This window comes from Macrotis lagotis, chromosome X, assembly GCF_037893015.1.
Source record: "Macrotis lagotis isolate mMagLag1 chromosome X, bilby.v1.9.chrom.fasta, whole genome shotgun sequence".
Lineage (NCBI taxonomy): Eukaryota > Metazoa > Chordata > Mammalia > Peramelemorphia > Peramelidae > Macrotis > Macrotis lagotis.
Genome location: NC_133666.1, coordinates 78,468,459 through 78,484,860, shown reverse-complemented (window position 1 = coordinate 78,484,860; position 16,402 = coordinate 78,468,459). Strand labels below are relative to the sequence as shown.

General features: G+C 39.0%; 1 long non-coding RNA gene across 1 annotated transcript; it reads left to right on the top strand.

Moving 5' to 3' along the window:
• Positions 1–2,989: 2,989 nt before the first annotated feature.
• On the top strand, positions 2,990–8,746 carry LOC141502502 (uncharacterized). Its single transcript, XR_012472558.1, has 4 exons — positions 2,990–3,040; positions 5,255–5,325; positions 6,277–6,378; positions 8,114–8,746. It is a non-coding gene; the product is annotated as an uncharacterized LOC141502502 (long non-coding RNA).
• Positions 8,747–16,402: the final 7,656 nt, after the last annotated feature.

Sequence of the window (16,402 nt, the reverse complement as noted above, 5' to 3'; positions counted from 1 at the left end):
TGAGTCAAATTTTAAAAAAGCAAGCCTTTCCCCACCTGACCAATGAACAAAGGATAGGCAAAGGTAATTTACAGGTGAGGAAATCAAAGCTATCCATATGAAAAATTGTTCTAAATCATTACTGATCAGAGAAATGCAAATTCAAACAGCTCTGAGGTACCATGTCACACCTATCAGATAGGCCAATATGACCAGAATGGATAATGTTTAACAATGGAAGGGATGTGGGAAATCTGGGACGCTAATACATTGCTGATGGAACTGTGTACTCATCCAACCTTTCTGGAGAGCAATTTGGAATTACTCCCAAAGGGCAACAAGAATGTGCATACCCTTTGATCTAGCAAAACCACTACTAGGTCTATACCCTGAAGAGATGATGCAAAATGGTAAACACTTCACTTACACAAAAATATTCATAGCAGCCCTGTTTATAATAACAAAAAAATTGGAAATCAATTGAATGTCCATCAATTGAGGAAAGGCTGAACAAATTGTGGCATATGTAGGATATGGAACATTATTGTTCTTTTGAAACCAGGAGGGATGAGAACTCAGGGAAGCCTAGAAGTACTTCCATGAACTGATGCTGAATAAGATGAGTAGAACGAGAAAAACATTGGACAGCCTAATAGCAACATGGGGGAGATGATGAACCTTAATGCACTTGCTTATTCCATCAGAGCAATATTCAGGCACAATTTTGGGGTATCTGTGAAGGGGAATACTGCCTATATCCAGAGAAAGAATTGTTGTGTTTAAACAAAGACCAAAGACTATTACCTTTAATTTAAAATAAATTATCTTATTATGTAATTTTGCTATCTCTTATACTTTGTTTTGCTTCCTTAAGGATATGATTTCTTTCTGATCACATCCAACTCAGATCAATGTATGCCATGGAAACAATGTAAAGACTAACAGAAAGCCTTCTGTGGATGGTGGGGTTATGGATGGGAGACTAAGGGAAAAATTGAAAAATTCAAAATAAAGTAACTAATTAAAAAAGTAGCAGAAAATACTAGGAACCTAATAAAATCTTGTTAATAAGCAAAACCATTTTTTGTAAAGATGGGCCACCTCTCTTAAGGAAAGGGACCCCATATAACTGCAATGCTGGGCCTTATGGGCTGTTTGAAAGGCTTGTTCCTCCTCCTTCTGCCTTTCATTGGGTAGGGACACACTGTACTTGATATATTCATCCCCATACTTTCTCCCCCTCCCTGCTCATCATAATAATTTGCAAGTGAATTCTATCTCACAACAAATGAGCACAGTAGAATGAACAGCACTCTCCTTGAGCATGCTCAAAGGAGAAGGAAAGTGACTCTAGATTAACTCTGACTTACATGGGGCAAATGTGATCTGTTCTCAGGTTTTGATCAGGTTGGGGCTAGGTTTTTTGTCTTACACTCATACTTGCCCATAGGCACCAATCTGGACAGACCCTAGTCTTTGTAATGTAAACTAGCAATCTTCCTTCACATTTTTGTGGGACCAAAACATTGTCATATTCCTCATGTTGTCATGGAAGAAATGTATAGCCACCATTTCATAGTCATAATATTGATCCAGAAAAATTCAAACGTAATATTTTAATAGCATATAGGGGGGTCCTAACCTCTAAGTGTATTGATGAAAATCAGTCAACAAATAGAGAGTAGGGGAAAACCTGAAAACCGCATGAGAACAGCACAAGAAACATGAGAGACCCACAGTCCCTTCTCCTAGAATTGTTCTAAAGATATATTCATGGGGTCTGCAGCAGATGAGTGAACCTCCCTACAGTTTTACTGAGTTGCAACAGACTTTGTGCATTCATCTGAGTAACATTAATAGATGAGTCAACAGCACAATATGTAAACTCCATCAAAATAATAACAGAAGTGAATAGTAATTCTAATAATAATAAACACCTTGTAATGTGATGTGGTTTGAAAAAGAATTTGCAAACATCCCATTTCCCCCTACAGTGACCCTGTAATTTTCTTAGCATAGGTATTATCACTTCCATTTTACAGGTATGAAACCCGGAGGTTTAGAGAGTTGAAGTGGCTTGTGTAAGGTCTCACAGTGTGTAAGCAGAAGAGCAGTCTAAGTCTTGTGACTGCAATTCCAGTTGCATCTCAATTGTGCCAGTTCACTAGTGGCAGGCCAGCTGGTGTTGGACAGCATAAAGCCACAAATCTAAAACAGTTTCAGAAATATGTTTATGAAGTCACTTTGTAGCAGAGACTGAACCTGAAAGGAGGGTGGTGTTCCCTGTTAGGGTTACATTCTGGAGGATTTAGACAGGGGTCTCCACATATAAACAAAGGGGGGTAGGCATTGGGTTGCTGCCTGGGTTCCCCTCTGTCTCTCCCCACCTGGCCTCCATCTTTGTCTCCTCCTGCCTAGACGAAGGAGGCTGAGCCCCGGCCCTTCCCGAACAGCCCCTTCCTCCCCAGCTCAGGAGATGTGCGCTGTCCTAGTGCTGTTCAAGGCTGCTGATTGACAGCTGCTGCTGCAGCTTTTGTGCTCTTCCATTCGGAGAGCTCCTCCTCCCCTCCCTGGGCCTCCCTCTCCCAGTTTCCACAAAGGGGGTCCACCCTCTTCCAACCCAATCTGAGCTCGGCTACTGTCCCCCACCCCCAGCCCCAGCAGACTGCCCTGACAAACCTAGGGCCCCTTCAGGTCCTGGCCCCCTCCCCTCGTCGGGCTGGGTGATGGGGACTGAAAGGATTGGGGGGAGGTCCCCATTGCTGTGAGCCTCGGGTCATAGAGCCCCCTCCTCTCTCTTCTCAGTGCTGTGCTCACAGAAAAGACAAGCCCCGCCCTACAATGACGTCACCGTATCCGCCCCCTCCCATCCTATTTGAGAGGAAGTTTCTTTGTCTGCCAGGGGATGGGAGGCAGTGGGGAGCAGGTGGACATCTGGGGCCCCTCACCACTTGCCTTGCCCTCCCTTTACATAGTGCCCCTTCTTTACTCCCATTTCCCTCCATCTGACAGAAGGACCATTTCTGAAGGTCTTGCAAATGCACAAGGGGCTGCGAGGGAGGTAAGTACACCCTTCTCTGGTCCTGCATCAGTTCCCCCCTTTCTTTTATTTATCTTTATTATCTCACCCCTCTAAGCTTTTTATGAAGCCTCTCCACCTCCCCCCCGCCCCATGGAATTTTCTTAGTCCTCAGGAGGATGTCTGTAAGGGTGGGTGGCAGATATTCTTATTTTTGATTTTGCATTTTTTGTGTAAACAGGTCCGATCATCCGTGTTCGTGAGTGTGTGTGACTGTATGTAGGTATATATGTGTATATATGTTGGGGTGAACTTGGACGTGGCTGGCCCTCTGGGGCTGCGCCTGCCCGGGTCTTCTTGTCTGCCCAGGTCTTTGAGAGTCTGGGGCTTGGGGGATGAGGAGTTGGGGTGAGGAGGGGTTGGCGTAGACAGCAAAGACCAACCTTGGGGGACACTTCCTGCCTCCCCTCCTCTCATGGATGTTTCCATCCTCCCTTTCTCCATCTTTGCCTTTGTCTCAGGACTGAGGAGAGAGAAGGCATGGTGGGAACTTTGCACCTCTCCTCCATATCTCCTCTTTGGTTTAAAGGTGGGGTTTCAATAAATTTTATTGTGGATCAGAAAGAGGGGGTTAGCCATGAACGTGCAGATCTCTATTATTTTCTGTCTGAAAGATCAGGGTTATTTTAATGGACGCTTCTTTCATTTGGAGGGATTTGATGCATTTTGTGAGAGGGCTATTGATCACTTGCATTTTTTCCTTCGAAAACTTCCTGTTCCTTTGGCCTATTGGAGAAAGACTCTTAACCTTGGAAAATGAAAGCACTTCCTTCTTTATCTCCCATATGAAATATACCTTAGAGATATTGAGTGCAAAGGTGTTTTTCCTCACATATCTGTTTCCTTTCTTATTTTGACAGCCTTTGTTCAAAAATATTTCAACTTTATAGAAGCAGAATTATCCATTTTAGTGTCTGGGATTCTCACTTACACTTCTGTCACAACCTCTTCCCTTCCCCATGGATGTGAATAATAGTTTTCTCCTTGTACCTTTATTTCGCTATTGACTCCCCTTATACACTTAAATTCGCTCAGACATAATACAAAGGGCAGTTTTTTTCTGTATTGACCAGAAACCCTGAGTGTCTTCCCCTCGTGTTGATTGCTTTTGACTAAGTAAAAGAGATCATTCTTTGCTTTCTTTCTTTCTTTCTTTCTTTCTTTCTTTCTTTCTTTCTTTCTTTCTTTCTTTCTTTCTTCTTAGGCTTTATCACTGAATAGGGTTGGCTCAGTCAAAAAGAGACCCATTTAAGACTTTACTTCAAAAAGGTCTCCCTGTCCTTCCCCAGTCATCCTGATTTATATCTAGTCACTGGACCCAGAGACCTCTGGAGGAGAAAGTGAGCCTGGTGACTTTGCACAGTCTATTCTCACTTAAATCCAATACACCTGCAGGTCATGGCATCAGCTCCCTTATATCATGGTACAATTGGAGAACAAAGGACAAACAGCCACCATATGTAGTTTAATTTGATGAGAGGTGTGAGGTATTGATATTCTCTCAACAATCTGGCATACCACTTCTCCTTTATTCATTTTTTGTCAAATATTATATTCTCATTTCCCTCAACCCTCTCCAGCTGCTATCTTTGGAGTTATTAAGTGTGATTTTGCTGTAATGTGTTTGCTTCTGCATACTGCACACCTAATCTCAATCACTGATCTGCCTTTCATTGTTTAACAGGCTGCAATTGTTTTTGGGAGAGTCAAGTGTCCCATTGGAGCTAAAATATCTTTACCTGAATGGAGTCAGGAAATATGAAACAAGATTAAACAAAAGTTGTTTTCATATTCGATTATTTGTAGAAGTTTTTGTGATCTGTCAGTGATAATTACTAACCAAAACCCCATTGTTTCCTCTTTCACCTGCTCTATGACTACCCTCAACTTTATTGTCTTCAAGGGACAGCTGGGTGGCACAGTGGATAGAGTACCAGTCCTAGAGTCAGGAGGAAAGGAGTTCAAACCCAACCTCAGACACTTAATAATTGCCTAGCTGGATGATCTTGGGCAAGTAACTGAAATCTCATTCCCTTAAATAAATTAAAATTTTCAAAACAATTGTTGGGTTTTTTAAAAAATATTTTTATTGATATTTTCTGTTTCTTATATCACCATGGTATCCCACATGTGTCTCTTCCTCTGTTCCTCCATGAGAGTCATGCCATATGAGAAATAGTATTTTTTTTGTTTTAGGGAGGAATGGATATATTTGGAAAAAGATGTTACTTGTTTAATCCCTGTGTACCTCTCACCTCCTGGAAAAGGTAGGGTGATACCTTCCCATGTATCCTTTTCAGGTCCATTTGTTTTTTTCACATTTTGTTACAGCTGCTTTTTTTAATTTCTGTGCCATCCTTTTCTCTTTAAATTGGTATAGTTACCATGGACATATACAGTTTTCTTGGCTATGCTTATTTCACTTTGAATCAGTTCACAAAGATTTTTTCTTGGTTCTCTGTAATTTTCATAGCCATCATTTTTTCTTTTTATAACATTTATTTTTTATTTTTTTATTATATTCTCTAATTGGAACAGAATGCAAGTTTTATTTCAGTAAAACATTTGTAAGTTCCTTTCTGGAGATCATGAAAGTTATTTGTTTTCGTTATTTAAATGGTCTCCAGTTTACTTGACGATATTGGAGAATAGTATAATTCAGAAGAAAAAACCTGAACATGTAGTTCCATCAACTTGTAAGTATATAAATGAAATAAATATTTATCTGATGAGAAGTCAAAACAAAATAACACAAATTCATCCCATTTTCTCCCTAGAGGTCAACAATTTACAACGGCCCCACCAGAAATGTTCTTTCTCTTAACAGGAAGCAAACATAATGGGAAACAATAATGTCCAATGACTTTTTGACTCATCTCATTGTAATGATTTTACATATCATGTTCTTTAAAATTATATTTGTCAAAAAAAATAATAATGAAGCTAAAATCTACAAAGAATGAATCCTGGCATTTTCAGATTGCTCAGTTTTAACCAAAGGCTCTCTAGAAATTATTTTCAATATGACCATTAAGTAAATTTCTATGACTGAAGAAATTTCTTTCATGGAAGAAAAATTTGATACAGTGTATGTTTGTCCTTAGTTTTGGATGAAGACCACAATATCAGGTAGATGATGTCATGACTAGCACGTGAACTGGATTTTAGTTTGTTGGCTGGGTGCTGTACTAAGTCACCAGCCTCACTTTCTCTTCCAGAGCCATCTGGGTACAGAGGCCAGATATGAATCAGGATGGCTGGAGACGGTCCTGGATTTGAGGCAATCAGTTTTAAGTGACTTGCCCAAGGTCACACAGCTGGTAAGTGGCAAGTGTCTGAGGCTGGTTTTGAACTCCCTTTCTCCTAAATGTAAGTCCATTCCTCTACCCACTGCACCCCCTAGGTGCCCTTGTAAATACTGTAACATATTAATGCATATTTTATCCTAATTATATATACTTACAAGCCATATAGTGACAACAGGGAGGATGCTGACAATCTATCTGCAATTGTCAGGTGAGAGAAATCACCCGTCTCTTTTTGAGATCACTATGTTTATTCACCTTCATTCTAATTGACTTTTAGGAATAGATTGTTGTTTATGACAACTTGTGTAAAATATCCCATATTATCAGATATAGCTGCAAGTATAAAGTTCAATACCTGCAAGGAACCTTACCCAACTGGTCAAGAAAAAGGTTCCGCATACATTCTTACTTCAGTAATCACAAATGATTAAGTCTGAATTAGAAAGCAAACAGAATGAAGTTCACTGTGAAGTCCAGAATAGGTTTTCTTTAAGTCTTGCTTAAGACTTTGATTTTTTAAGTGCTATGATTACTTAAAAAACATGCTCAAGAGATTATGATTAAGTTAGGTGGAAGTGTCAGAAAATCTGTAATGGGCAAATGAACGTCATCAGTTTCTCAGAACTTTAAATTATTTTACAGAACCTGATTAACTTGATAAAACATCCAGAATTGACCTAAGGATGTTTTTCATATCAGAAAACCATGAATTATCAGGTAAAAATATACGAAGTCCTTCTAATTACTGAATTAAAGGTAAAATTAAGTAGTCCCATTGCAGGGACTATAATTTTCAACGTCAATTAACGTATAGACATTGCTGCCCTCCATTCAGTTGAAACGGGAAAATAAAACATCATACGTGTATACAGAGATAAAAAAAATGTGACCAGTTGAGGTTCAAAGCTGTTTCATGTGCTGGTACGTTGTGAATACTGTGCCTTAAGAGCTAAAGCAGAGAATGAATCTAAGAGACAGGTCCTGAAAGAGTCTTCTGAATATCCCATACTGTTTACTTATTCTTCAGTGTCTTCTGCCTTGTGAGGCAGTTTTAAGAACCTGGGAGAACAACTCTGAATTGCATTTAAAGAGAGGTTATATCAAGTGGACAAAATACTCTCTGTGCTCTTGTTGCAGCAACACCAATACAAAGCGAAGTTTATCTGCATTTTCAATACTAAGACATTTAGGCTGTCTGATGAAGACCTTTCAAGCAAGGTAGGAGGAGGGGAGAGACCAACATATCTTTAAGGTACCAAAAGTAAAAACTGAAATCCATTCATAGGGAGCCATTCCTCTCATGGGAGGGATCTTTATTCTGAAAAATCCACAAACCACTTTCCTTTTCATCAACTGTTTTGAGTTGAGTACAGTTCGTATGTATGTCTTTTCTCGTTTCCCTGAAAAACCAGGGGAATTCTCTGTCAATTGTAAGTAAAGGCGACTGTTGTCTATGTACCTTTTGTGGAACCTGTCACTAGCATGTTTCTCTATTCAGAAATCTCAAGTTTTGTGATAATTAAATTTTTCTAATGGAGAAAGGACATAAACTCAGTTGCATCATATGGAAAGATGCTAATCACCTTTGCTCCATTTTCTGTATATAGTCCTAGACAGCCTTTGTTTCTGGGGGCAGCACACAAAGTATAAAAGAATCCTAAATGTTTGCAAGGTGACTGGTTATGTGCCAATATGTACTTTCGATCCAAAGGTGGAATGGTGGTTTTGATACAACATCCTGCTGTAGATCTTGTCACTAACAAGTCCAAGCAGTAGAGATTCCTGTGAGCTGACTCCAACTGTGGTGGCCTGGAGCTCCCACCGGCTGCTGCTCCTGTCCCAGAGGTGACCAGTGCCATCATTTCTGCCTTGCGGCTGCCTGGGCTGAGGTGAGGGTACAATGAGAGCCCTAGGACATCCAAGTGTTTAGCTCATGATGGACAATGACCAGGTCAGACTAGCTATTCCCTCCAGGTTTACCCCATAGACCAGCAGCTGAGTTTCCAGTACTCCTGATGGAGTGGTGCCCACATACCTCATTTCTTAAAGCATGGTGATAATACTCCGTGACATTCATGGTCCTTGCCTTGTTCAGCCATTGCATGGTGGATGACCAACTACTTTGATTCCAATTCACAACTATAAATATTTTTGAATGTATGGGAACTTTTTCAAATTATTGATGACATCCTTGGGGTATGAGGGAGTCTTTGTAAAGATTTCAAAGTATTTGTTACTTTCTGTGCATATGCCCAATTCGTTTTCCAAATTAATGTCATTTCATACCTCTACTGACAATTTATTAGAGTGTGTATATTCTCACACTTTATTTTGTCATCAAAAGCATATTTGAATTTTAAGAGGAACATGATGGAATTCCATCCTAGCTTTGAAAATATTCTTGCTATCTCCTTGACTCCTTTTGTATCTACTTTATGCAGATTTGTCTAATTCTGAGAGGGGAAAGGTGGGTTCATCCATTAGTATAGTTTAACTATTTCCTTCTGTAACTCATCTATTTTATTCTTTTTTAATTTAAATTTATTTTTATTAAAGATATTATTTGAGTTTTACATTTTTCCCCCAATCTTGCTTCCCTCCCCCATCCCCCCACAGAATGCACTCTGTCAGTCTTTTCTTTGTTTCCATGTTGTACCTTGATCCAAATTGGGTATGATGAGAGAGATCATATCCTTAAAGAGAAGTCTAAGAGGTAACAAGATCAGACAATAAACTATCTTTTTTTTTCTAAATTAAAGGGAATAATCCTTGCACTTTGTTCAAACTCCACAGCTCCTTATCTGGATACAGATGGCACTCTCCTTTGCAGACAGCCCAAATTGTTCCTGATTGTTGCACTGATGGAATGAGCAAGTCCTTCAAGCTTGAACATCACTCCCATGTTGCTGTTAGGGTGTACAGTGTTTTTCTGGTTCTGCTCATCTCACTCAGCATCAGTTCATGCAAATCCCTCCAGGTTTCCCTGAAATCCCATCCCTCCTGGTTTCTAATAGAATAATAGTGTTCCATGACGTTCATATACCAGAATTTGCTAAGCCATTCCCCAACTGAAGGACATTTACTGGATTTCCAATTCTTTGCCACCACAAACAGGGCTGCTATAAATATTTTTGTACAAGTAATGTTTTTACCCTTTTTCCTCATCTCGTCAGGGTATAGACCCAGTAGTGGTATTGTTGGGTCAAAGGGTATGTACCTTTTTGTTGCCCTTTGGGCATAGTTCCAAATAGCTCTCCAGACGGGTTGGATGAGTTCACAGCTCCACCAACAGTGTAATAGTGACCCAGATTTCCCACATCCCTTCCAGCAATGATCATTATCCTTCCTGGTCATACTGGCCAATCTGAAAGGTGTGAGGTGGTACCTCAGGGAAGCTTTAATTTGCATTTCTCTAATAATGATTTAGAGCATTTTTTCATATGGCTACAGATTACTTTGATCTCCTCATCTGTAAATTGCCTTTGCATATCCTTTGACAATTTGTCAATTGGGGAATGGCCTTTTGTTTTAAAAATATGACTCAGTTCTCTGTATATTTTATAAATGAGTCCTTTGTCAGAATCATTAGTTGTAAAGATCATTTCCCAGTTTACTACATTTCTTTTGATCTTAGTTACATTGGTTTTATCTGTGCAAAAGCTTTTTAATTTAATGTAATCGAAATCATCTAATTGGTTTTTGGTGATGGTCTCCAACTCTTCCTTAGTCACAAACTGTTCCCATTTCCATAGATCTGACAGGTAGACTAGTCCTTGATCTTCTAATTTGCTTATAGTATTGTTTTTTTATGTCTTATGTCCTGTAACCATTTGGATCTTATCTTGGTAAAGGGTGTGAGGTGTTGGTCTAATCTAACTTTCTTCCATACTAACTTCCAATTTTCCCAGCAATTTTTATCAAAGAGGGAGTTTTTATCCCAATTGTCAGACTCTTTGGGTTTATCAAACAGCAGATTACTATAATCATCTCCTGCTTTTAAACCTAGTCTATTCCACTGGTCCGCCACTCTATTTCTTAGCGAATACCAAACAGTTTTGATGACTGATGCTTTATAACATAATTTTAGATCTGGTGGGGCTAAGCCACCTTCTTTTGCACTTTTTGTCATTAAGCTCCTGGCAATTCTTGACTTTTTATTTCTCCATATCAATTTACTTACAATTTTTTCTAACTCATTAAAGTAATTTTTTGGAATTTTGATTGGTAGGGCACTAAACAGATAGTTTAGTTTTGGTAGAATTTTCATTTTTATTATATTCACTCTACCTATCCATGAGCAGTTGATATTTGCCCAGTTATTTAAATCTGATTTGATTTGTGTGAGAAGTGTTTTATAATTGTTTTCAAAAAGATTCTGAGTCTGTCTTGGCAAATAGACTCCCAAATATTTTATATTGTCTGAGGTGCCTTTGAATGGGATTTCTCTTTCTAGGTCTCCCTGCTGTTTCTTGCTAGACATATATAGAAAAGTTGAGGATTTATGAGGGTTTATTTTATAACCTGCAACTTTGCTAAAATTGCTAATTGTTTCCAGTAGTTCTTTAGATGATTTCTTGGGATTCTCTAGGTAGACCATCATGTCATCTGCAAAGAGTGAGAGTTTTGTCTCTTCCTTCCCAATTCTATTTCCTTTAATTTCTTTTTCTTCTCTAATTGCTGATACTAACATTTCTAATACAATATTGAATAGTAGCGGTGATAATGGGCACCCTTGTTTCACCCCTGATCTTTTTGAGAATGCCTCTAGCCTCTCCCCATTGAATATAATGTTTGTTGATGGTTTCAGATAGATGCTGCTAATTATTTTAATGAACAGTCCATTTTTTTCCCTACACTCTCTAATGTTTTTAATAGGAATGGATGCTGTATTTTTTCAAAAGCTTTTTCAGCATCTATTGATATGATCATATGATTTCTGATAGGTTTGTTGTTGATATCATTGATTATACTAACAGTTTTCTTAATATTGAACCAACCCTGCATTCCTGGAACAAATCCTGCTTGATCATAATGTATTATCCTAGTGATGACTTGTAATCGTTTTGCTAAGATTTTTTTTAGGATTTTTGCATCTATATTCATCAGGGAGATAGGTCTATAATTTTCTTTCTCTGTTTTAACTCTTCCTGGTTTAGCTAACAGTACCATATTGGTTTCATAGAAAGAGTTAGGCAGAGTTCCATCTTTCCCTATTTTTCCAAAGAGTTTATATAGGATTGGAACGGAACCAATTGTTCCTTAAATATTTGGTATAATTCACTTGTGAATCCATCAGGCCCTGCAGATTTGTTTTGAGGAGTTCAGTAATGGCTTGTTGAATTTCTTTTTCTGAGATAGGGTTGTTTAGGTATTTAATCTCTTCTTCATTTAACCTGGGAAATTTATATTTTTGTAAATATTCATCCATTTCACTTAGATTATCAAATTTATTGGCATAGAGTTGGGCAAAATAATTTTGAATTATTACTTTAATTTCCTCCTCATTGGTGGTGAGTTCACCTTTTTCATTTATGATAATAGCAATTTGGTTTTCTTCTTTCTTTTTTTTCATCAAATTGACCAGGGGTTTATCAATTTTATTGGTATTTTCATAATACAAACTTTTGGTTTTATTTATTAATTCAATAGTTTTTTTGCTTTCAATTATATTAATTTCTCCTTTAATTTTTAGAATTTCTAATTTTGTACTTAATTGGGGATTTTTGATTTGTTCTTTCTCTAATTGTTTTAGTTGCATGTTTAGCTCATTGATTTCCTCTTTCTCCAATTTATTCATATAAGCATTTAGAGCTATAATATATCCCCTGAGAGTTGATTTGAATTAATCCCATAGGTTTTCGTATGTTGTTTCTTTATTATCATTATCTAGGATAAAATGGTTAATTCTTTCTATAATTTGTTTTTTGCTCCACTGATTTTTTACAATGAGATTATTCCGTTTTTCCAATTTGTTCTGGGTCTATATCCCCTTGGCCCAGTATTGCATATGACTTCTTTTGCATTGTGATCTGAGAAAGATGTATTCACTATTTCTGCCTTTCTGCAGTTGATCATTAGGGTTTCATGTCCTAGTACATGGTCAATTTTTGTATAAGTTCCAGGTACTGCAGAGAAAAAGGTATATTCCTTTCTATCCCCATTCAGCTTCCTCCATAAGTCTACCATATCTAATTTTTCTAACAGTCTATTTACCTCCCTAATTTCTTTCTTGTTTGTTTTATGATTCGATTCATCTAGATCTGATAGCGTGAGTTTGAGGTCTGCCACTAGTAGAGTTTTGCTGTCTATGTCGTTCTGTAATTCTTTCAGCTTCTCCTCTAAGTATCTGGGTGTTGTCCCACTGGGTGCATATATATTTAATATTGAAATGACTTTATTGTCTATGGTACCTTTTAGGAGGATAAATTTTCTTTCCTTATGTCTTTTAACACTATTTTTGCTGCTGCTTTGCCTGAGATAAGGATTGCTACACCTGCTTTTTTTACTTCAGCTGAAGCAAAATATATTTTGCTTCAACCTTTTACCTTTACTCTATATGTATCTCTCTGCTTCAAATGAGCTTCTTGTAAGCAGCATATTGTACGATTCTGGTTTTTAATCCACTCTGCTATTTGCTTATGTTTTAAGGGAGAGTTCATCCCATTCACATTCAAGGTTATGATTACTAATTCTTTATTGCCCTCCATGCTAACTTCCCTCTGTTTGTATTTTCCCCCTTTCCCCCCTTTTAACCATATTCCCCAATCTTTTGTTTCTGAAAACCACCCCCTTCAGTGAGTTTGCCCTCATATATCACACCCTCCCCTTTCTTTCCCCCTTCCATTTTTCCCATTTCCCTTCCCTTCCTTTTGTTATTTCCCCTTATTTCCCCCACTCCCCTTCCCTTTCTCCACCCACCCCTCCCCTTTTCCCCTTTTAATACTTGAAAGGTTAGATGTTTTATAAGTTAACTGAGTATGTGTAGGTTGACTTTAAGCCAAGTCTGATAAGAAGAAGATTCAGGTGCTTCTCCTCTGCTCCCTTCTTTCCCACTATTATCATAGGTTTTTTGTACCTCTTAGTTTAATGAGATCTACCCTATTCAATCCCTTCCCTCCTCCCATCTCTTTCCTGTCCCCCTTTTTAGGGCAGTAGTGTTTTTTTAAGATCATTCTAAGTCATAGAAAATTCTAAGTGTCTGCCCCTTTTAGTTCTGTATATTTTTTTGAATAGAGTCAAAATTCCTGAGAGTTATTAGAGTCTTTCTCCCAAGTGGGGTTAAAGCCAGTTACATCCCATTAGATAGTAGTCTCATGGATAGGTCATGAATGTCCATCATTTCTGGCTAGGTGTATTCTCTCTGTTAGTTACATTTCTCAAGGTTTATGAGAATCTTTTTTTTACTCCCATGCTGGGATATAGCCAGTTTCAACTTACTGTATTGCATTTTTTTCTTTTACCCCCCCCCCCCTTTTTTTACCTTTACATGTGTCTCTTGAACCTCCTGTTTGATGCCCAAATTTTCTGTTTAGCTCTGGTCTTTTCATCAGAAATTTTTGGAATTCTTCCATTTTGTTAAATGTCCATCGTTTTCCCTGGAAGAGAAGGCTCAGCTTTGCCAGAAAGTAGATTCTTGGCTGCATTCCAAGCTCCTGTGCTCTTCGAAATATCTCATTCCAGGCCCTTTGATCCCTTAAAGTTGATGCAGCCAGGTTCTGTGTGATCCTTACTGTGGCTCCTTAATATTTAAATTGTTTCTTTCTGGCTGCTTGCAGGATTTTCTCTTTTATCTGATAGTTCTGCAGTTTGGCCACAGCATTCCTTGTTTTCATTTTAGGATTTTTTCTGGTGGAGATCGATGTACTCTTTCAATAACTACGTTGCCCTCCGATTCCATGATATCAGGGCAGTTTTCCATCACTAGATCCTGTAATATTAAGTCCAGCCTTTTTTTTTCTCTTCAATGTATTCAGGAATCCCTATAATTTTCTGGTTGCCCCTCCTCGATCTACTCTCGAGGTCAGTGGTTTTGTTGATGAGGTGTTTTACATTTGCTTCTATTTTTTCTATTTTTGATTTTGTTTAACTGATTCTTGCTGTCTCATGGAGTCATTAGTTTCTGTAGACTCCATTCTTTTTTTGGGGGAGTAGTTTTCTTCGTTAACCTTTTGCAACTCCTTTTCTAATTGGTCAATTCTACTTTTGAAAGAGCTTTCCATTTGATCAATTGAGGTTTTGAGAGAATTAATTTCTTTTTGCATTTGCCCATTTGAAGATCTGAGAGATTTGTTTTCTTGTTGCAAGGTGTTAATTGTCTCCCCCAAATTTTCTAGTTGATTTTTAAACTCCATCCTTATTTCTTCCAGGAAGTCTTTCTGTGCTGAAGACCAGATTGTATTCTCCTCAGAGGTTCCAGGTCTCTCTGAGGTAGTGTCTTTCCTTTCAAGAATTTTTCTATGGATCCACCTTCCAGCTGACCCTTCTTCATTTCGCTAAGACCTGAGTTGGGGAGGGGCTGGTTCACAGGGGCCTGGGATCGCTAAAGGCTTTACTCACTGAGTGCGGTTTCTATGGCTGGCCAGTAGGAGGTGCTGGTTGCTTTCTCTGGAGTGTCTGTGATCTTGGTTGAGGCCCTCTCCCTTTCCTTGAAGGGAGGAGTTGGAGGTATTGAATTCTTTTGCCTTGGATCAATGGTGGGCTTTACCCTGGCCTGAGGTAATTACTCAGCTGGGCTGGTTCTTCTGCTCACACACCTGGGCCTGAGGCAGAAGTAGTTTCCATTTCTTTGTTAGGGGAGAAGTCTGAGTCATATTGGGACTCAGACCAGAGGAGCCCAAGGATGGTGTCCGCCACTCACCTGCTCTAGAATTCTCCCCCCAGCCCTGTCTGGGATCTCCAGGGGGACAGCTCCAACACCAGTACCTCTGCTCCCCAGCAGACTCACGCCTCCGCAGTCCAGCCCCACCTCTGATCCAGCAGGTTCAGCGCAGGCCCTCAGACTCCCGTTCCAATTCAGCTGCTATTCTGGTTGATCAGGGCTGATCCTCCCTCTGGGCCCAGACTCACCCGTCCGAATTCAGCCACAGATCCTGCTGGAGACAAATCCCGAGGTAGATGTTCTTTCTCTTGGCTTTTCTTTCTGGGTTTTGTAGGTGAGATTTCTTTTAAGAGGTTTGTTTCATGTGATAGATGGGGAAGAGATCAAGAGACTTAGGAACTGTGCCTATCTTCTCTCTGCCATCTTGGCTGGAAGTCTCATCTATTTTACTCTTTTAAGAAGTCAGATGCTTGGCCATTTGAGGCATAGTTGTTTAGCACTGACATTACATTATTGTCTATGGTACCTTTAAGCAAGATAGAGCTTTTCTGCTTATCTCTTTAAATTAGGTCTGCTTCAGCTTTTGCTTTGTCTGAGATCATGATTGCTACCCTTGCCTTTTATTCTTCAGTTAAGGCTCCAGAGGGAAAGGGGATGTCTGAAGCATCAGACTTTTTCACATGACTGTATTTAGATTTTGATATGTGAATTTGAAAGTCTTTGGTGGTCCCAAATTAATGTGATTCAGGGAGAGGTTTGGTCACCGATTTCCTTAACCAGGAAGAAGCCCTGGTTCTTCAGGAGTGCAACTGGTACTGCTCCTCAGAGTCCCTGTACATTTGGGATCATAAGGGATGCTTTTCTTCAGGGTACCTCATCCCTTGTGAGCAGAAGTGACACCTGCTCCTCAGGGTCTCTGCCTCCTGTTGTGCCAAATGCTCCTCTGTGCCATTGATCTCTGAACCAGAAGTCTCTATAAGCAAAGACATTGCCAAACTCCTTCCCTCTTGTCTCTGGTAGTAGCACAGGAGCCCTCAATAATCTCTTTCTAAGCAGCCACCAGATCCCCTTACTGTGTCTGGATTGGGAGCTCTCAAAGCTCAAATTGCTTATGTCTATGAAAGTTAATTATCTGAAAAATGAAATGATTTTTAGATTAAAATGTAACAAATAAATAAACAATGCTTTAATAGGATGGTGAGAATTCCCTTAAGTCAG